Genomic DNA, 24,076 nt, shown 5'->3' with positions numbered 1-24,076 from the left:
CATAAGAAATTTAATTTCTACCAGTCATGCCTTGTACTCGATCAATAGCATTCCGACGTCAATAGTACGCCAATATTATCATGCATCGCACTAAAATAACGTTAATGATATTACAATGTTGTAATACATTTCTTAAGCAGCGACCATTATTGCAATAATCTTTTTATATTTGTATTCTTTTTTTCCTCCTTTTAGCGAATTTATGAAGCGTTTTTTTTTTACACATAAATCTAGAGTTAAAAACATTTGACCTCGACAAACGAACCGCCACACCGCCAGGGAATTGTTTGTTCTACTTGAAATCTCGTCTGACCAAAAATGCGATTTTCACTACTTCAAACACGTTTTCTTACGAATCCATTTTAAATGTTTTTAATACTTGCATATGTGTATAGCATATTTTAAAATAATATTTTTAATATAAATGATGACAAAACAATAACTATGCTGATATAATAAAATTTTATATGCGTTTAGAGATATTTAATTTTATTTTTGCGACAAATTGATTAGGATTTCGATGATAATAATAATAACAAAATATTATGATTTTATTTGTTTTACATCTTTTATTGTATTTCAAAGCCCATAAAAATCGTGCTATTATATAATACATATCAATACATATTGAAACGAGATGTTTACGAGAAAGAATATAATTTATATTACTGCGCTGAAGCTACGTTCATAATAAAAAAATTTTTCCAATAGAACGCGATGTTCAATTAGCTAAATATTAAATTAAATATAATGTACAATAATAATATATACAATACATACGTCATATACTCTATAAATATCTATCATTTACATGGTAGACTATTGCATATGATGATCAAATTAATTTTAATTGAAAGATCAAACACACGTAGGCGTATAATATTTAATACGCTCGCACCGTAATATGTTGGTGAAATTGACCGTGCATGGTTTTCGTCAAAGAGCACTGCCATTGCAATTATACATTTCATACATGGTAATTCCCTTCTTCACTATCCCGTTATTTAATTAAAGGTGAAATAATATACCGCATTGCTGCTATATGGTTCATTATCTCCCGATTTTCTATTCCAACAAAATATAATGCATTTATTTATAAATACGATCGATAACATATTTTCCATATACTAACGCAATTCAAAGAAGTATACATTACAGTGCAACTTAATATATATTTATGAGTGCAGTAGTGACACGCGATATTTATCAGATTGACAACGCTTCTTTCAGCACATTATTTTCTTCATTTCCAATGTACTATAACACGACTGCATGACGATACCATTATCTCTCAACGATTCAATGACGATAAACTGAAACGTTTTAAAAATACTCACTATCTTTTAATAAAATGCACTTTACTGTCTTGCAATAAAAAGTCTTTATTCTATTTAGGAAAAAATTGTAAAAGAAAATTAGATTCTGTACAATATAAAATAATGAAATGTTTACTTGGCATTTTTACTTACTAATTTACATTACAATGAACCATTAACAATGCTGAAAATAGAGAAAGTATAATTCATAAACGGAATTGATTAGAACGAATTCAATGCAACTGTATAAAAGAAAAGGATTTTTCTTTGTCCCTTAACGAGACCCCAATTAGCATCGACTGTTATTACATTATTCAAGAATATCAGATTTCTCTTCTGCTTTAGGGGAAAATAAATGCATCATAACTTTTTAATTAGCATCACGCAATAGTAATAGTAACACAATTTATTATTTAAACTTAAACTGTAAAGTTATAATTGTTACAATATTACAAAGTGAAAAAAAGGAAGATGTTATGTTAAAATAATAACATATCACAATTTGTGGACAAAAGCTCTTATTCGCAAACATAATATATCCCAAATTTATATATAGATATAACCTTAATGCAATCTGTATCTCTCTAGATCCCAGATGGTTAAAATAATTAAAGGATTGCGTGCGCAAAGCACATTTTTCAGAAGACGACACTGTCAGCCATTTGTACCTGACATGGAAATCGCACAGATCATACTTGCTCGTTCACTAATTTCAAATCAAGATGTAGAAAGCGTGCTTAATCACTCTCTTGAGTAAAATTACTACGATTCGGTAGTAGGAAGCACATGAAAATAACTTTCACCATACACTATTTAAATAATTACTCCACTTTATGAATGTACTAATATAATTTAAATTAATATAATCTGTAAACTGTCTAACAAAATAATCTTTATAGATACTATTTTTATTAAACATTAATAAAATGGATATATTAAATAAAAAGTCTAATTTTGATAAATAATTTTGCGTATAAAAATAAAGAAAACAAATTAAAATAAAGAAAAAGTAAATACGCAATGAATAAATTTTAATAAATCTGATTTAATACGATGAATATATACATTTATTGAGCGAGTTATCATTAGACTTACAAATTAGATTTCAAACACGTTGTATTATCACAAAATATTTTTTTTTAACGAAATTCTAAATTACATCGCTCTTTAGAATGAAGAAATCGATTGTGATTTTATCATTCTCATTTCTGGATTTCTATCTTGCCTTGAATGCTTGTTCTCCTAGAATGTGTGGGGATAAATTTGGACGAGGACGAATATAACAAGACGAGATACTTCAAGCTTTATCAGTCTACAAATTTATGCAATCCCAGCAGCTTCCCTTTCTTTCATCTTACAACGCGACCGTTTTGTTTCCGCCTACTCCTTATACCTCATTTACCCCGCGATTTACACGGAGAAAAATATCGCAAAACTTTTACGTCAATCCTGTTTCCCGCGCTTATCGCCCGCGAGACGCGCATTCATTCGCTCGGATGGGAATCAGCGATATACCCACATTTTTTCCAACCACGTAGATTTCGCTGGTTTCTCTTCGTCAGATTTGCGGTGAAATAATTTGCACACGCAATAGTCAGCTAGGAAATATGTGGTGCACGAAACAGAAAATAATAAAAATGGGACGAGCAAATCGCGACATGTCCTACTCTGCTGCCGAATGCTTCATAATAAAATGTAAAAAGAAATTATTGGATACTTCAATCAGAAGAAAAGCGTGTGATGTTGCAATTAATATTTATGCAAATAGTCTTTGATCAAATGTCGTTTAATAAACTTTAAATACGTTTTGTTGACTATTAAAGGGAACGATTTCTAAATGTAAACAACACCTTCATATTTATCTTCAAAAAGCAATCGACAACTTGGAAGTACAAGAAACAAACTTGTGACTTACATCTATAATGAAAAACTTGCATTGCATAGTAAACAAAAGTTTTTAATTATGATAGGATATATTCACACATTAGAATCATAAAACAATTTCATATGTATTTCAAATCATTTATTTTTATAATAAAATTTTTAACCACTTTTAATATTAATATTAATAAAAATAGATAATAAATATTAATAAAAATAAACTTTAAATTTATGTTATATGAAAGACAATGAATTGATGTAGAGTGCTTACTTATAATAACTCAAAATAACAGTTTTGGAGCTAAGCCATCTAGGTTAAAATCGAAGCTTTTTATGAATTAAAACTGTAGTATTACATTTCTCTTTTGTCATTTTTTCAATATAATAGTAAAGCATTATCATTCAAATGTTTGCTGTATTACTTCATTCTTCATTGTAGACTTAATTGCGAAATTCCTTATTGTTTTTTATTTAAAAAAAAATTTATATATATTTTGACAAATGTATTATAAAAAATATAGATATAAATAAATATAAATATACATAAGATTATTGACTATTTTGATAAGATTATTTTTGATTAAAATAAGTAATAATTATAACTATACAGTAATAAATTATACAAACTTGTAATTCTATAAATAAGAAATAATTTAATATAATAATAAATATGTAATATGCAGTCACATATTCCAATAAGAACTTTTAATAAATTATTAATTTTTGTAAAATAATAATAGTTAAAAGATATTTTTATTTTATTTTTCTTCTTGAGAAGATCTTTTCTTCGAGCTATTAATTTATATACCTTTTGATTTACGCAGAAATTTAGACAGTGCCATCAATCATTTTTATTGATACAGTCCAATTAACACTCATTTATTTGTTTCGTGTATCCGGCCTACACTGTGGAGAAATAAAAAATGTAGCATGATTCATCATGCGATGTATTCTCGCGAATAATTCATCAGGCGTCGAAAAATATGAAGCTACCGCTCATGTGAAATAGTTTACTAATCAATTTTAGTCAGCGAACTCTAGTTAAGCGTGATTGGTTAACGATTCATATCAGATATATACATTAAAAATCCTCGTAATGCATATACATCAAAAAGTACTACATGAACATATAAAACATCACGTAACAGCGTATTATAAAGAGTTTCAGATTCTTCGTATTTCCTTTCATCTTTTCATCCAGCATCGATCTTTTCATAACAAAAGATTCTACCTACATTCTTTTTCTAAGTTTCTCTTAACAAGCGACTCTCGATCATTCCGAAGTAAAGTCTATTTGAGATTGAATAAAGAATAACGATTTATTTTTATTTTTTACTTTTGTATTATATAAGTTAAATTTATGTAAATTGCAATTTAATTCTTTTTATACTTTCTTATAGTTTATATTGATAAATTTTTTTTACGAAAAATAAATAAGATTTTTAAATATCGTTGAAGTATTGATCTTTTTGTTTTTGTATTTTAATTATATATGGTAGATTGAATATTTGAGTAATTTATTTTAACATTATTTGCTGAAAGTACAATACAATATTACTTGAAAGCGCAGCTACTTCGTCACGTTAATAAGCAACCATTTGCTTCAGCAAAAGTTCGCGACAGTAACAAGTTGATGTCATTCCATCATAACGATATTATTTTATTGAGAAAACACGTTCAGCAAAATACATCTTAGCATATTTTAGCACACAATTATTTGCAGCGATAACTATTCCTTAAGGCAGCAGAATCTTTATCTGAAAAATAAGTCTTATTATATATAAGAAATTCTTCTTTTATGTGTTTGATTACCGTAAAAAAAATAATTCAATAATAGAAATAACAGAAATCATAATTTGATAATAATAATCAAATATCTTAATTTCCTAATCTTAATAGCAGAACAATGTTTCAAAGACTTTTTATAAAAGCTCAATTCGTTTAACTATTTTATCTCACAATTAGCTTGTAAAAGTTTTAAGAAAAATCATAAACGGAATTGCATTTTCAGCATAGAAGAGATTGAATCTTGCAATGCAATCTTCCGTGCAAAACAATTATATCATTCAGTACACAATTTTATCGGTAAAATTCTTATAGATAATGGAAGTCGATAATAAAACATATACAGGTTGCATTAAATCTTTCAAGACATCTGTACGTATCTCTTTGGTAGAATTGACTTTCCTTTCGAATTGACTTTTCTTTAATACGTGAATTGCTTTGTTTCTCTTTGTGGAAGATCAATAGTTTTGAATCATAAATGATTAAGAAGTGCAATTGTCATAGGAAGTTAGTTTCAGAGATGCAAACACAGTAAAATCTCATTCTCAATTCAACTCAAGCTTGGCAAAATTTGCAAATATATCTGTAATAACATCGAAAACACAAATAAAAGTCTGTCCTGACATTTTAACTAATTATAAGATAAAATCAAGCTCAGACCAATCAAAGAGAGCATAAACGAAACATGTTGCACGCTAAATGTGAGACGATCCGTACAGTTTTATCTCGGACATTATCCAACAAGGTACATGATTAAGTGCACTGAACGGATATCGCATGGGAAATCGCCGATCAATGTGAAATAGGATGTACATGAGGACATACAGGTGTTCGTAATGTCATCGTGGCGACTGTTGAGGAAGTTAATTGTCGACTAGTGGGACGGTACTCACTAATCAACAATTTTAGACTCGACTGATGTAGATTTCCGACGATGAATCATCTTCGCACGTAAGTCTAAGCTTCTCCAACTTGTAAATAATTTGTCTCTATAAAACCGGAGCTTTCTATTTAGATCCAACGAAGGAAGTTGATGCTCCTAGCTCGACTGATTGAATATCCATCTCAGGAGATGAAACCTCACGGTTGCTTGCACGGTTAAAATTATATCTATTTATATATATCTTTTTTTTATCCTTAAAAGAAAAATTTAAAAATATTACGTTTTACTAATTTATTTTAGATATGTAATATAAAACTTATTAGACTATATTACATTTTATTAAACGATTCATTTGACCGAAAAGTTAATTTATATACTTCATTATACAATACAGATTATTGCAATACAGATTTTTGAAGAAATCTCTTTTTTATTTTTTGAAAACTCTATACATGATTAATATCGAGAAACAAATATTTTTTTAATTATAATAATCTTATTATATTATATAAAATTATTATAATCATTTGATTATAATCACTAACTGGTTATTTTAATTACATTATACAATAACGAAATATTTAATATCAAAGGTTGAAGAAAAGTTGTGGAAATCTGTAGAAATTTCAACACAATCTATTAATCGAATTAAATTAAATACCAAATTGATCAAAATGTTTATATGAGAGAAGCGATAATATAGATCGTACTTCATATAATTGCAGATATAAATGCAGATATAAATCAATCAGATTGATAAGAATATATTATACATATTTACACAATCCAATATCCAACGAAGGATTAATAAAGAGAGAGAGAATCATTTTCTCGGCGAAATGCTTTTCTGAGGGGAACTTGTGAAATGATATCAACGAACGAGGAAATGGTTTCAACTCACTTGAACTCGATAGAATTCGCAGTCCAAACACTCTTCAAGCGGCTCATATAGCTGAGCTGGATGATCAAGAACAATGTCGACACATATATCCGCGTATTTCGATCAATCAATCGGGTGTCTATTTTAGTAATTGGCATGTTGAGCTAAACATGTCGTTTATAAATGAAATTTGATTATTAGAGATTAGGTGACTGTTTCCGCAATATCATAATCTTTAGGTTTTCTACGCAATATTCTTCCTTCCAAGAAATATTCTTTTTAAGATATTTTTTCTCTTACTTTATTCTTATATTTCTCTCGAAGAGCTCTTGAATTCTCATAAAAACTTTTATTATTTTCTTCAATTCTTTTACATCGAGTTGAATAAATAAATAGATACATATTACGATCAGGTTCTTTTAACATTATTACTTTGATATAATTTGCGATGTTTTCCTTTACTATTTTCTTTGTTATATTTGCATGTAAAAGTACTTTAATATTTATTTAATACATAAATGCTTTAAATACATATTTTAAAGAAAAACTTTTTTATATTTTTCTATTTCTATTTGTTTCTGCGATAATAATTAAATCCTCTTGATTAAATTAAAGATTTAACTTAATTTAGAACAAATTAAAAATTTAATTTTTATAATAAAAAATATACTTTATATATAATTCATACCTTTATGTATCTCACAAATGTATATAACTCATACAAATATATATATATATATATATATATATATATATATATATCACGAAATTTTCACATTACTGCTTCGTGACGCAATGATAATAGTTTCGACAAATCGTGTAATGATTATGCAACATGCAGATCGAATAAACGAACGCAATGTCATTTACCTTATGATAAAAGCATTGCGTTAATTCATAGTTGTACTTGCAAATCAGTTTCGCTGCCATTCGCAGATTCATGTTACATGTATTTACACGTTTTAACATTACCGGTATTGGATTTCTCTGGATGTTACATGGGCCAGTGGAAATCAAGCAAATACGATAGTATAGCTAAACTAACAGTATCTCGACCACGCGCACCGTTAATTCGACATTTCTAGCTCTCGCTCATCGTAGACAATGCGGGGCAAGCACGAATCCGCTAGTTAATCGGTCCGAAATCGTTTTGCGGAACTGCGTGCGTTTGAACTGGCCAACCACACACTATATTTCTATCATTCAGAATGTCGTACTTCAACGTAGGTGTTCGCAACAGAATTAATTATGTGAACAATTATCGTATGTCTTGGCCACTTCACACAAACGGTTGAAACATTTTATAATTTGTTCACAGATAACCGCGTTTTCATGTAATTTCTGAAACAATTCTACTAATTGGCCAGTTCGCTTTTCATTCGCTGTGGAAAAAATAAAAATGATATTACGCATGATTGTAATAATATGCAAGTTGTTCTGCTATTTTGTTTGTATAACATAATATTATATAAATAATTAATTGTCAGTTCCATGAAACGATATTTCATTATTGTATTTCTTCAATACATAAGATGTAATTTCATGTATTTTTTCAATACATAAGATGTGATTCTTATGCCCGTATTTACAATCACATTTCTGCTTAACTGTTTTATGATATAATTTAATAAATATCTTGGGAATCAATTTCATATTCTTTACATTATATTTGCAATCATGATTTGAATGAAGAATAGTCTAAATTTTTTTCCTCTCAATCCGATAATCGATTCTTGAGAGAAAAACTCATATATGGATGTATATTTTAATAGGTTTTAAAGCTTCTTTTTTTGAGGAACGAGAACAATTATTTACGTGCTGAATTTGATCAATAGACATCCAACAGATTTTTAAAACTTAGATTTTAAAAATTACTTTTTGAATAAAACAACGATAATCTGTATTCTTCAAATAATAAATTTAACAGTTTTTGAAAATAAAGTAATTAATTTAATTATTTAAATAATCATTAAGTAAGAAAAATTAAATAATTTTTATGTAATAGTTAAACAATTTGCTATTAATAATATATACATATGTATATTACACATTAAACAGAGTAAAGTCTCTCGACAATTAAGATTCAATAATGTATTTCCAATAATGTATTCTAAAATACTCTCTCAATCGTACGCCTTAGTATTTTTTATGGTAAATAAAATCGCGACGCAATCATTCCTGCGTCGAAACTCGAGCAACTAGGTAATGACATGAGTCACTCTGTATCATCTTATTTTCCTTCGAAACATACTTGCACAAATACTTAAAATATCGTGATACTTTGCAATTATTACAATAAATTATCTGGCGGGATTAAAAATTCTTAAAAACTTATTGGAGCGCAACGACTGCTCTCTTGAAGTAAATATTTTACGCAATTTATTCCTTTGAAGAAATGACAAAATTATGTGACGAGCGAGAATTATAAATCATCTACATATGAATCATCATTATTTCATTCGGGCGATAATTGTCTCTTCAATGCTTGAACTCAAATATATCCTATACTTTAAACTTTCATTCTAAATGTAATTTAATTATAGTATATTTTAAAAATAATAACGCAGAATAATGTACGAATTGTGGAATTGAGTCATTTGAGTGATGAAAAGCCATGTTGTATTGATCGTGTTTTAAAAATTAATTAAAAATGCATGAAGTAGAATATTTAATAAGAGCAATTATTTCAGATTACTTTTAATATTTTGTCAAAGATTAGACTCAATGATATGCAGCCTTGATTGTTTTGGTATGCGATTATTTTCTACAAACAATTAATTACAAGTAGTTGATACGATTAATTAATTTCTGCAATTAATAATTGTAAATATATTGAGTATTTAATGAAGCTAGTATTTCGTGCCATTAATTTAATTCATTTATGCTGGATTCGATATGACAGGAAGTGAGAGAATAATAAATTATTATTTTATTTACACAAACGACATGACATCCTTAATAGAATGTTTAAATTTAAATGTATTTCTAATTACAAAATTATTTATAACATTACTTGTTATTTTCATCATTCGTACGTTATTTGTGACTTATTAAAATTTTTCACTGTTTGAAATTTTATTTGTTATATTAATTTATGAGATTTACGATTGTCAGAGTAGAGCCGTTTTATTCTTCCTCTATATAATAAAGTATCTATCGCGTGTAATTATCGAAAATTCAAAATGTCATCGCGTGTGAATATCGAAAGTGCAAAATGTTATTTTATCATTTTAGTCTAGTAATTAATACATTCGTACAATTATTATTATGTTCGTGAATGCTGTGTTATATATATATATATATATACAACGGACAAATGAAGAGAAAATTTCGGAGATATCAAGCGATGACGGAGCAACTATGAAGTGAGTAACTTATTAATTCTTTTTTGTTCGTACTACTAATTATTTATAGAATTAATAATTTATAACTATTTTGTATGCAAGCAAAAATTTTTTTTTCATTATTCTGGACATTACTATAATTTATATATATTTCTATTTTCAATATAATTTCAAAGTAATCATAAACTCCACTGCTACGCGCATACATGATAAATAATACCTTACACACACACACACACACACACACACACACACACACACACACACGCACACACACGCACGCACGCATATATATATATATATATATATATATATATATATATATATAAAGATCTATTATTTTAAAAGAGATAGATTAGATCAGATTATATAGATATGTACATATACATTAGATCTTGAAATTAATATAATTAATGTATTTAATATATATATAAAATATTTTTTTATTTTTCATAGTTTATTTATTAATAATTTTACTATTTATTATTTAAAACAAAGTTTAATAACTTGAAATTCAATAACTATCTCATAGTATATGTCGCCACGTTGATAGAAAAGTGATACATCTCACAAAACTAGCAACTTTTTATTACGGTATTTTTTAAATTCTGAATTGAAATGTTTTAATTAACAGTGAACATACATAACTTTACGTTCTTTCCATGTTATACTTTTAATTATAATGTATTTTTTGAAACTATATTATGAGTTTTTAAAAAATCCACATAGCGCTACTCTAATATAGAGTAAATTTCATTCCTTATCAAAGTGATATTTTTCCTGTTATATTTCATGTTATATTTCAAAAATAATTTACTAATATTTGGAGAGAAGTCTCACATCACTCTCAATTTGAGGTTTGCAAACAAGCTTAGTTTAAACATTTTCTTTCTTAAAAAATACAAAATAATCTCCAACTTGAAGACGTATTTCCATAAATAAAATTAATTAAAATATACTCTTTTTTCAAGAAAAAGTGGCATAACTCCAAATAGGACAGTTTTTCTATAACTATTTAAACACCGACAACATTGCTTTACGGTATTTAACTTAAAAAAAATGTCTGTTTTCTTCACAATCATTGTGAATTTGATCAAAACACAAGGGGAATACTTTTGTTCTCTATCGGTAAATTAAGAGAGTTATAAATATATTGTTTTTTTTTTATATCTGCTAGTCTTTAGGAAATCTTAAATTTTTTTTTTCATTATCTCAAAAATGCTAATTTTTTACTTGTATTACTTTCTATTAATGCGGCGATAAATTTATTACTATTACAAAAAAATGTTATAGTTAAAATTTTATAGTTTAACGAATTCCATACTTGTACAATATTGTAATGAACAGATTTTACATCAAGGAATTTCCCTTTTTACAATCAACCGAGTACACTCTCGGTTGATCTCTAATCAAAATGTGACTACGAAAAATCTATACGATTAAACGGTTAACAAATCCTTAGCAAATGGAAAGCCTTTCTATCGATAGTACTACGTTTCACATCGTTATCATTCACGGCACGTTCGAGAACAATGCATGGTGATACTCGCTTAATGAAATTTTTTGAACAAACGGTTTATATTTCGAAATATGAAACTTTTTTCAGTATATATATTTTACTTACATTTTTTTATATCAGACTTATTTAATAATTTTTAAATATGCATTTTAGTTTTGATTGTTAAACCAATTTAAAAACTATTGCTATGAAAAGTTAAGATAAATTTGCGATTAGATAACGATAGCAAAACTTTGCATTAATTATTGCAATTAATAAAAAAGAGAAATAAGCGTGAATGACAGAAACTTTATGGTTCTTGGGGACTCAATAACCGACACAGTATATATCAAGAATATCATGGTACACCATAATATTCCGTCGCTTTGAAGTCAAAGGATACGAGGTTGTGATACTGATTACATAAATTCTCTCTCCTCAAACTAACCATAAATCAGTATCGACGATGTTTCTAACAAAACGCGTAGATATATGATGGACTTATAATATGCATGCGCGTAAGCTATTATCAACTATACTAAAAAGAATCAGAGTTCAAAGTCAAAACTATCGATTTACAATTTGCACGACGATACGGAAACTTATAAGGAAGTAGTAGTTTCGTATTCCTCTAAATCCAAGTTGCACAGAAGCAACTTTTCGACATCACTCATGGCATAATGACATCCACGATCAATGTAATGTGCTACGCAGATCACATTATTTCTGTGCTCACATAACTTTTGTGCATCAAGAAAAGAAGCCAATATCCATCTGCGATATAACATGTAAATCTTAAGTGTCTAAAAAAATTCAGTCGTATCGTGTTTAAAAGGAAAAAAAATATTTTACAATTAGGCAACTATCATCGTGCATGTTTCGTGAACGTGCCGCAAAAGACGATGAAAAACATATATAGTTCATTCATCTATGCTCACTATAGTGCTATTAATGAAAAAACTTACCATTTGCCAAATATTTGTTCGATGATGTAAATTTTTTATAATTCTGTGTAATTGATCTAAACGCGAAAAACTTAATTTGATATGCGATACTTAGTGTTTTTCTGTAATTCTATAATATATTAAAATTAGTAAATATAAGTAAAGTAATTAATAAAGATATATAAAAATTTTACTTTATTCTTTTTTTTATAATTCATAATGGAATCTAAAATAATAAACTCTTTCCAATTTAATTTTTTAACTAGTCAATATAATATTGTTTTTTTATCTCAAAATTCGAAGCACAAATTTTTATTATAATATAACTTGAATTTTTCATAGCATTTTAAGCATTAACATTTGCAACTGCATATCCATATTTTAATCCACGCAGAGATTATTTGAAAAACGCCATTTATTCACTTTTCTGTTTCAACATAGAATGAGATAATTTATCTAAAATAGCATATTTTTTAAAAATAACGATTACTATTTACATTTGCAATTTAAAATACAGCTTTTTCGATTTACATGGATAAGATAAACGTGTGCGGAATGTCTCCTACGGATATTACAAACATTATTTTTATGAGACTACTCATAACATTCTTTCTTTTCAGAACACGTCCCGTACTTGTTATTCCCAAGTCTATTCGTGACGCGCTTTTCCCGTATTGGGTTATAAACGCGATTCACGAAGGATGGCGTGTGCCGGCGCTTCTCGTGCTCGTTATCGGCCAGTTCGCGAAATGTGCCCCGTCGCGCCGCACGCCCGGTATATCGAGGTAATCGTAATTATTTTCTTCGATTTTTCTCACGGCAAATGTGTGCGCGCGAAACGAATTCGGTTGCGATGCGCCCGATGGAGCCGCAGAAGTTGCTCGTAATTACGTTTCGACGTCGGTCAAATTGGCTCGCTTGCTTCTCGTTGGATGCCTCGTTTTCTCTCGTTCGAGAGCCGCAGAAACCGTTGCCGAGACACGGAAACTTTTACCGGTATACATCGATTTTTGTACCCCCTTACGTTCCACATCCGTTATCCCAGTAATTCAACGAAATTCGATTGAACCGAACATTGAATGTCCATGGAAATATGTGTAGATAACTGGTTAGATATATATTCAAACCTTAATATTCAGAGTAAGCGATAGTTCGAATAATAATTTTTAATTCTTTTTTCTCTTTTCTCTTTTCTCCATTTACATTGCGATTATTGGTAATCAAATATTCAGACTTATACATATACTATATACGTCATAAAAAGATTCTTTTAAATGTGAGGAGTGGAAAGCAGTATTATAATAACATATCAGTTATGAAAAAATATTGATGTTCCTTCATATATTAATACTCAACTAATTCTTTCTAATGCACTCATTTTGCAGGCTAAATGAGTAAGTTTCTGCAAAAAGATTATGTACTTTTTAAGTGGTATAATTATCTTGAATAAAAATGAAAATTATATTGTTTAAAGAAATTAAAGATTTCTATAAATATGGATTAATAATTTTATGCATTACTTTAAAATACAGAATATATATATATATATATATATGTATACATATTTATTTCATGAAAACAAAATGACGTATATAGTCTATTATTTAGCGATAATAAGTTAAATACACATCTAACAGAGAGAGAAAGAGGACGAGATACTATTACTAACTACATTGTTGTTTAATACAAGCAATTTTGTGGCTTAAAGTTGAACCACGAAGAATTTATTCAGCACCTTCATCTCATATAGGAAGTACGCCACGTTAAACATAAAACTCACAAAATTAGCAGTTCACGGTTGCTCGTCATGCTTACATATTTCCGCGCAAAGACACTTACCCCTGTATTTCTCACGGTACTACGAGCACTTTGTACCGCAATGTATCGATAAATATTTAAACCGCCAGTTATCCGTCACATGTAATATTAACAACCCTGTCAGTGCGAAGTCTGATTAAACTGAAGCGCAAATAACGTTTTAATATTTCACTCATGCGACGCGTTAACAACATCGGCAGCCGTTCTGCAAATACGCGCTGCAGCCCGTAAGAAATATTCATTTGGAATCAAACCCGAGTTCATGGCTGTGAATCTCCGGTGTAATGTTTATTGCCGGGATAGTTATGATACGGCATGTGGAATTAAATACGGCATTTAAATGAATTCGCACCGACCGACGGTTTTCATAGTGCATGATTCGCGTTTAAGTGGTGGAACGGGGATGAGAATGCCGCGTATATAATTCACGCAATAAATGCAATGGTATTTACTGATGAATATACAAGATACTTAAAACATTCCCTCCTCATTGTAGATATTGATTTTACGATCAATTTTAAATGGGAGATTTTAAAACTTGACAATTGCCCGTGTTTTCAAGAAATTTAACATTTTTCGAATTTCTGGCAATCACAAATGAAATTGAATTTCTATTTTAAGATAAAATTTAATTAAAATTATTTTGCAAGTTCGTGTAGATATTTTATTCATATCGTTTTAATCTCGCTTTATAAAATGCCGGAATAGTCTTTAATAATCATTGTAAAATTGTTTTTATACAAAATACAATTTTATTCTACTTTAGTGCATACATCTAGATCTTGATATTTTATACAAATGTACATATTTTATTTTTTAAATGACTAAATATTGCATATAAAATACCATGTCGTTACCAGAAATTATACGTGCATCAGATAACACGCACGAAAACTTTCAGCATCACGTTCGAATATTTAATACATAGAGTCATCAATGAGACAAGCCGAAATAGATTTTATCGGATCACTTTCATATGCAAATGTATGCGAATATTTTCAGAAATGTGAACACTTTGTTCTTAACAAATTTCGCGATTTATATACTCATCAAATTTTAAACATTATAATGGTTCTTGCAATAAAACTGCATAGCAGCTTTACTGTCAAATGCAATCAAATGATTTTGACGCGGAATTTTTACTAGAAAAATGGAGCCGCGCTTAAAGTAAATTAAAGATAAATTAAGTTATCATCTTAGTTTAAAGAAAAAAATCTGCACATTTCGCGCATTAATCTCTCGTAATTTCAAGACCCATGACCTCGGAAAAGATTTAAGTATTACGTGTTTCCAGCAATACCAAGTAAACTTCAGCTGACACAGTTTTCAGTAATATTAAAGACGGTGTTGAAAAGTATTACAAGCGCAAATATTAAATTATCTTGCGTGTTTCATTACTTTCATTGTGTATGTGACAAATTTTTTCAATTAGAAAAAAATTATTATTAACGTTAAATTAAATTAACTTAAAAGCTTTCTGTTTTGAATGATGTACAAATACTGGAAAAAACAAGTAACATTTAAAAATAAAAATGATATAAAATAATATTTTAAATTTTTATATAATATGTACTCTCGCTTTATTTTTTATTTATTGAATGCAACGTTACTGATTAATAATTCCATTGTATTATCTAAAAAGCTCTTCTCGGGCTGATACGAATATTCATCATGCGAATGGCCATGACAAGAAAATATGTAGGTGTAGGTGGTTATGTATCCACAAAGTATAAACTAATCGATATTTATCGATCCGTCCTACCAAAGGCAAGCAAAGGACACGCTAACAAGAATCCTTCACAATCACAATCATTCTCCAATAATCTCTCATACAAGTATCTTTCATTAATATTTGCTGATGAAATAAATTAAGAAATGTATATCTAAAAAAGAAAAAGAACCTAACACAAATTTATAATTACATATTTATTATTTATAAATATAATTATAAGCATTAAGTTTATTAAATTAACGTATTAATAATTTGCCAAAAAATGGGAGTCTCACTTAAATTTTTTTTGATTGTTATTTTACTATTCTATATATTTTACTCAAGCTTACTTTTATTACTATTTTACTCTTACGTAATAAATCTACGATATAAATAAAACTTCATTCAATCTGACAGTAATGTGGATAGTGTTAATAAAAGGCTAGTAGATATAAATCATATTATACTTCGTTCTTGAAATGACTTCGCGTAAGCAGTGACGAACGATATACGACAATCGAATGGCACAACACATTGTGTAGATTACTATCGCGTTTCGTCGGACCTAACGATTAGTCGATCGTAGGTCATGGCCATCCATCGCATCGAATAAAAAAGCGGGAAAGTAAAAAAAACAGATCCGATAATACGCCTCTTCACAGGACAATCGTGACAGCCATATTTTGTCAGAGATTCTCTTTTTTTCCGCTCGAAACTCGCTCGACCTGTCAATCACGACCTCGATGCCGCCTGGCCGAGCAGAATAAAGCGATCTAAAGTTCGTTTACATCGGCAGTTGCTACGATCGCGTGAGACTGTAACTCTTGTAGATGGTTTAAAAACCATCTATAACCGTGATCCGTCGCACCTTCACTATACATCTAGTGGTAGATACGACCACTAGATTCTCTTCTCGCATCGATACTGGATGCGATACAAATTAAATTGAGCAAATATAATAAACGTTTAATTGATTTCAAACGGGACTAAATTGGATAATATGATAAAGGTTCAAATAGCAGAAAAATTTAAATAAAAAAGTAAAAAATTGAAATGTATAAATATGTATACTCTATGAATTGTATTTAGATTTTTTTAAATTTTTTAGATGTTTCAATAAAAATACTTAGCAAGTATGATGCTGTTTGGAATACCTAAAATGTTTTTGCGAATGCACGAAATGTATTTCTTATATTGCATGTTTCGTTGTAAGGTGGACCCGATTATAACGTCGCTGTCACAGTATATCGGTAGCCTATTTATATTTTATGTCATGACATGCAATACGAACAAAATATAAAGCGTAACAACGCGACGAACTGCAAAATGTGCGGCGAACTGAAAACTCAATTGCGAATAATATCGGTTAGACGTAAGATGTATTAAACTTTGGACTATTTTATATATATATATATATATATATATATATATAATTTAAATAAAAAATATATATATATTAGCAATATATATTTAACAAATATTCTCTTGCGTGCATTTTAAACAATTGTTAAAAATGTTTACGTTTTATTATCTCTCATGCTATTACATGGCGTGTAATATGTATCTAGTTAAAATAAAGTAAAAATAATTTAATTTCAATCATTAATTATTCTCGACTGAATAATACTTTCATATTTATCCATATATTGAAACAGATATACAGATATAAAAAAGTACTCGCAATAAAATAATATTCGATGACTTGTCTTTGGGCGCGCGATGACTATGAAATTGAGATAAAAAGCTTTACGATAAAAAGCTAGGAAAGGAAATTACAGTAGTTTATTTCACGCTTGAATTAGAAACGCTTAATTTTGCTAAATCTTTTATCTAAAAATAACGTACGATGGAAATTCCAGAATAAGCTTGTATTTTTAATTATATCAAAAAGAATTAAAGAAGTTGAGTTGAGCTCTATCTCTTCTATTAAATAATCACGCCTGACGCTCGCTTCGTGTCTGACGATAAAAGCTCGACGTGCAGATCCAAAACCTCTTTGCGTAATCGACATGATCGGATATCCTATCGAAAAGCACGGCAACAAGTAAGCAAGTGATAGCCTCACCTCGTGCGCCCTCCGTCCGGAGGACAGAGCCGAAGTAGGCCACCGGAACTCCGAAACTTCAACCCTTAGTGCTCCACGCGGACGCACGAACGCGAGTTCTTACTTCCATCTTCCGTATACGCGTCGGCGCCAAGTTTTCCGATCGGCACGCGACGACTATCACCTCACAGCGTGACGACCGGTGGTCGTAGATCGCTTCACGGCGTTGGTACATCGATGATTCGGTAAAAGTCAATCGGCACTCGAGGTTCAGCCAAAAATTCCATAAACGTCGACACTACCCTTGAGCGTCCTTTGAACGGCCTTAACATGTATATCCGGATCGTCTCCGATCGCTGTCGCAGAAGATCACCGTGTCTAATCAATTTGATCGTTCTAGATCATAATCTGCGTTCAACAATAGCTCTCGATCGTCCTTGGCGATAAGCTCGGCTCGTTGGGTGTCCAACGGGGTACGAAACTTGAGGAGATAGCCTTGTCGAGGACGTTAAATCACCGGACACTCGGACACAATCCACCGAGGCATTTTCGCGCGCGATGTTCCTCTGGTCATCACGTGTCGTTTTCCGATTGCGTCTGATCACGTCTGTCCCTTTTTTCACTCGCTCCCTTTGGCACTCTCGCGCGGCATTACGTATTTGCACGAGATACGTGCGGACGATCGAGATTTAACAAAAAAAAAAGGAGTAGCAGATCACGTATCTCGATTGATCGTCGAGATGGCATAGATTTTGCACGTAGCATCGATCTACGGTTGATGTATTTGTGCCGCGAGCCAGCCGAACTTCTTTTCTCACGTCTCCTTTCTCGGACACGGTCTTTCAAGGCGAATCGCCCGACGAACACGCGGCGAGGATTCAAGTGAGCGCCGGTGTGCGTCGCGACGCCGTGCACCGTCGTCAACCCCCGTTCCGATACACGCTTGCGCAGGAGTGGTCGGTACTTTTCAGTGTATAGAGGGATGAATTTCCCTTCGTTTCTCATAGAGTCGTTATCAATTCACCTATTTTTTCTCATAATCATTGACGACTCTCGGCGTCGATGAAGCACTTCGATTAATGACGCTACTACTGATCGCGACGAAGTCGCGCAATCTGAGCGAGTGACATTTGAAGCATATTATAATCATAATGAATTCAATACTCGCAGATATTGCAGAATACGAAAACATGTGTACGCCCTGCGGCAATCAGATGCAATTTGAAAATGGTACAAATTTCATTTCTTGCAGCAGATCTATTATTAGGTTTATAAGTTTTGCATAATGTTATTAATATTACCCTGACGAGAGATTTGCCCGGGATTATATCTATTATATTCATATTATGCTAACGTTCGATTATCCGCATTATGTCATTTCAAACGATCAGAACGTTACGTTGTTGCAAATTTGTTTCATATTACGACAGAAAGTTCAGTTACATTGCTATTTTTTGCCGTAATACATAATGAATCAATAGATATGATTGAAAATACAAGAAGACAAAAATACAAGACAAATACAAAAATACAATAATACATACGTATTTTAAAACTATTTGTAAATCAACTCGAGGTTTGCCAAGATTCACAGCAACAAATATAAAAGAAAGATATGTATTGATTATATTAATTATTTATTTCAAAATATTTTTGTCTTGGATACATTGTAATAATATTTTATACATTTATGTCTTAAAATATCTCTTATTTCTCTCATTTAGATATTAGATAATAATACAAAATAAAATCTATAGTGAAGAAGATTAAAAAATAGAGATTTCTGCAACAATTGTAATATTCATAAAAATACAAATTTATTTACAATTTTTATCTTAAAATTTATCTGAGATAAATAAATACATAGCTAAACGTAATTTAATTTCTATAATATATCTTTGGGCGAATAAATTTTTTTTTAATTCAAAATGACATATCATCTTCTTAAATTTAACTTAATTTGTTGTAGAGCGCGGTAACGCAGATATAAAGTCTTCCACGAATATTATTCATCGCAGAACAAAAGTGTGAAAATCATTGGGCAACAGCAATTTGTAAGTTTTGTTATGAAACTATTACCGAGTATTATAAGCAAGTTTTTTTATTAAAACGGGTGCGATAACCTCAAATAACCTTACTTTGTTGCACAAATTTATATTTCTTGCAGTTTGCGGCGTATTCGTCGTTCGCTAATCCATTGACACTTCATAGTTTGTCAAAGGCAAGTTTGCATTAGGGAACTTATGTTATAGATGAGCGGCTGGAGTCAACTTCACGAATACAGAGCAGAAGATCGAGAGCGAACTAGCGATCAGGTAAGGTGTTGGGAACTATCATTAAAACAGATCAATCAAAATTTAGCGCTTTGTCTATCTGTTATATTCTCTAATTAATATCTGGATATCCTTATTAATGACTTTTAATAATATAACAATTGTATTGTGTAACGTCATATATTATTAATAGTTATATCTAGTAATCACTGCACATAAAGCTTAACGTGTCCTTAATCCTTTGCTTTGACATTGATGCACAACAGATCTTTGCCCAAAATTAAACCCATTATACGCAGTAACAAATGAAATATTATTATGTTATGAACACTAAAATACTTGTTAAGATAAAAAACAAAGCAAGGCATTACAACTGTCAAATCACGTCATTTACTTGTGTTTAGAATCTTTCCCGGACTTTTTTGAAATGTGTACTCTCTAAGAGAAAATACAATCGAGTAAAGTAGATAGAAAAGGAAATAATTAATTGTGTGATTTTTATGAGTATCTCAAAATTATAAGCACTTCACAAATATGTATACAATAAATATCTTTACATGTATATACATACATATTCTATGTAATTATATATATGTGGATGTACGTATCATTTTCACATTCATACAATGTAAAAAATTATTCTTACACATACATACATACAGCATCAAAAGCATTTATTTATACGGCTAAATCGAATCGTCCTTGGATGACTGCATGAACAATAAACGTGTTAGTGCTCACATTAAAGCGAGCTTTTATTCGATCTACGAAACGAGGAACCGCATTACGGAACCTACGTCGTTCCTGACGTCATTACGCTATATTCTGTACTTTCCGTGCATTGGGGTTAATTTTGGATCGCAGTACTCAATCGCACACGATCTTCATCAAACGCTTCTAGTGAGACAGGTGTGTCTGTGGGGACAGGCTAGGCATGTTTCATGCACCTTATTGAGCAAAACAGCACAAGCAACATAGACAACCTTAATGCTATTAGCGTCTTGGAACGTGCCAACAAAATACCCATACATTAAAAAAAAACATATAACATTTAATATTAATCCAATAAAAATTAAAATTTAATTAAAAATTTGTTTAAATGTTTTAATGTTAATAAATTTTTGCCAAACGTAGTTTACAGTTAAAGTCACAAGTGCCTATATAGTTTTTGATCAGCGTTGTCTACCACACGGAAGAAAAGATACCGACATGAGTTCATACTTGAATAGAGGGTAATATCAGAGTGAATTTTCGGTGAGATCCGGTCGGTTTGAAGAGGACAGGTAAAAGCCTCCAGAATGACGTCGCGCCGGAATGAACAGATCTGTTGGAGAGAGAGCAAAGAGGACCGCGGGCTTGTCGTCGATGAAAAGAGGAAGGAGAAAGTAAGATAAAGCAAGCGGAGGGGTTCTCATCATCCTCTGCTAATATTTACTTGTATGACACAAAGACCACCCTGGTCATTTAAAGAACGATCCCCTTTTCTTTCTACAACACTGATAAAGATATAAGGAAGTCATTCGTATAGCCGTGCTTAACTCCGCTTAACATCAGCAATAGCTCCGTTGTAACTTTCGCGATTGCGAAATGACAAAATTAATATTAAATCAATATTAAAGCTTTAATGCTTAATCAGACTGGAAAAATTATTAACTCACGAATAAAAACATAACAGGCATGGTATAGATGCAAAATGCGTATATGGCTTTGGTTTTAATGAAAATATAGATAATCCAGATTACATACAAAAATACAATGTACATACAACTCATGTAACATATAAATTAATAATACTTTAATTTTTATTTATATTTTTATAAAATTTTAATACACAGAAAGGGTGAATTATTTTAATACAACAAGTAAATTAAATACTGAAACAAATAAAACAATACTAAAATATATATTAAAAACTTGTATTAAAATTCAATTTATCAGTACATCTCTTGTGCATATATTGTATTTTTCAATATATGTTTTTCAAGAACATGTTCGAATTGATGAATATATCTGATCTGGAAAAATCAAATATGATCATATGCAGCACTAAAAGCTATGATTTTTAGGTCAACCCGGTATTTTTATTTTCTCGCAACATATTTTAAAAATTATAAATATGTTTTGATATCAAAAGCATAAATAGTATATTTCTAAAGAAGTTTAAATAATACTTTGTTTTAGTGTAAGAAATTAACAATTTTATATACGTGTAAATATAATTATATATTAAAAGTAGCGTGGATGAACGAACTTAGTAAGGTGTGCAAAATTACATATATATAAATTACATACATAATTATATATATATATATATATATATATATATATATGATTACTAGAATTTATATATATATATTTATATATATATATATAATTAAAATAAATACAGTAAAGTAATTGAATGGTTAAATAAATTAAATTAGAATTAAAATAAGAAATCAAATCCGCGATTTAAAAGAAAAATATTTTTAATTAATTATTTTTGCTTCTATGCTTTTAATGTACAATTCATTTTTGAAAATAATATTATAAATGCTTTCTTATAAAAAATAAAAAACTGATTTTTTTCTTGTAACATCTAAATAGAATTGATAATAACAAAAAATTTTAACATTAACAAGTTAAGATTACAATGTTAAAATACAATGCAGAAATACTACAGCCAAAATAAGAAAATGTATAAATTTTATTTTTTTATTTTATAAAGAAAATTCAGTTTTTAAATAGTACTCAAAATTAAAAGTACTTTTCGTAAAAAAAATATACACTACGCAAACACACAATTCAATTACATTTTACTACAGTAAAAAATTAAGCACTTAGGAAAGCATAATATGATATTGCGTAAGCGGTGAGTGCACAGAGTGCACTCCACAATTCTGAACTTTTTCTCCTTTATTCAATAAACAATAAAAATTGTAACAATTATTAAACTGGATTTAAAGTTATTTACAATAAACATTTAAAAGATTTTTTGTGTTGATTTTTTAAACATGATGTATTAAACTCATCATTCACTAAGTGATGTGAAAACTTTTTAAGTAATAATTATAATAAAAACTATTTGTGTACTTTCCCTTCGTCAATATGATGGCTGCATGTAATAATAGGACAATTGATATGTTGCGACATGAGTCAGAATAATTATTTGTCGTAACCAGGAATATTTTTTTAAATGATAAAAATTGTTTACAAATTAAATGGTCCAACAAATATTAGATTAGCAAACAGTGTCTACATCAACTATTTTATTTGCCATATACATATATGCAATGCATCGCATATTTAATCGCGTATGCATGTCACGAATAGAATGTCTGAAGAAGAGAGAGGACGAAGCTTTCAATCGGTCCTATAATCGAATTTCCGAGCTTCCGTCATCGATGTTATCGGGCAAGCAAGGTAGGCGATGTAGGAGACAGTTTGCAAAGGCCCTCAGAGCAAAACTCACCTTCCTTGTCCTGACTGAATTAGGCTTCGGTCCCGGCTAAATGCTAGACTTTTTATTTTATTGCTTCTTTTTACTTGAGCACGACAACCGTCGCCTCGACCAATGTCCTTACCAGCGATCTGCGGATCTTGATTTGATTTCGTCGCAACGGAGACTCGAGGAAGCCTCGCCTGAATCGAAAGTTGATGTTAATTAATTGGTTGCTAGAGGTATTTCGAGCGTGATGGAAATTCTGCGATGCATTTATA

The 24,076-nt window shown here is 29.9% G+C and overlaps 1 protein-coding gene and 1 long non-coding RNA gene across 2 annotated transcripts in view; one reads left to right on the top strand and one right to left on the bottom strand.

The window, feature by feature from the left end:
- mAChR-B (muscarinic acetylcholine receptor) overlaps positions 1–19,013 on the bottom strand; it is a 43,077-nt gene extending 24,064 nt beyond the window's left edge. Inside the window, exon 1 of the mRNA XM_087410135.1 lies at positions 18,126–19,013. The gene's annotated coding sequence lies outside the window, so the exon portion shown is untranslated. The remainder of the gene's footprint in view (positions 1–18,125) is intronic.
- LOC147908231 (uncharacterized) lies at positions 10,425–22,122 on the top strand. Its single transcript, XR_015546311.1, has 3 exons — positions 10,425–13,527; positions 20,074–20,158; positions 20,272–22,122. It is a non-coding gene; the product is annotated as an uncharacterized LOC147908231 (long non-coding RNA).
- The last annotated feature ends 1,954 nt before the right edge of the window (positions 22,123–24,076 follow it).

The sequence above is a fragment of the Acromyrmex echinatior genome, chromosome 10 (genome assembly GCF_024713525.1).
Source record: "Acromyrmex echinatior isolate Ae372 chromosome 10, ASM2471352v2, whole genome shotgun sequence".
Taxonomy (NCBI): domain Eukaryota; kingdom Metazoa; phylum Arthropoda; class Insecta; order Hymenoptera; family Formicidae; genus Acromyrmex; species Acromyrmex echinatior.
The sequence above is the reverse complement of the archived record's forward strand: the minus strand, read 5'-3'. Positions and strand labels throughout refer to the sequence as shown.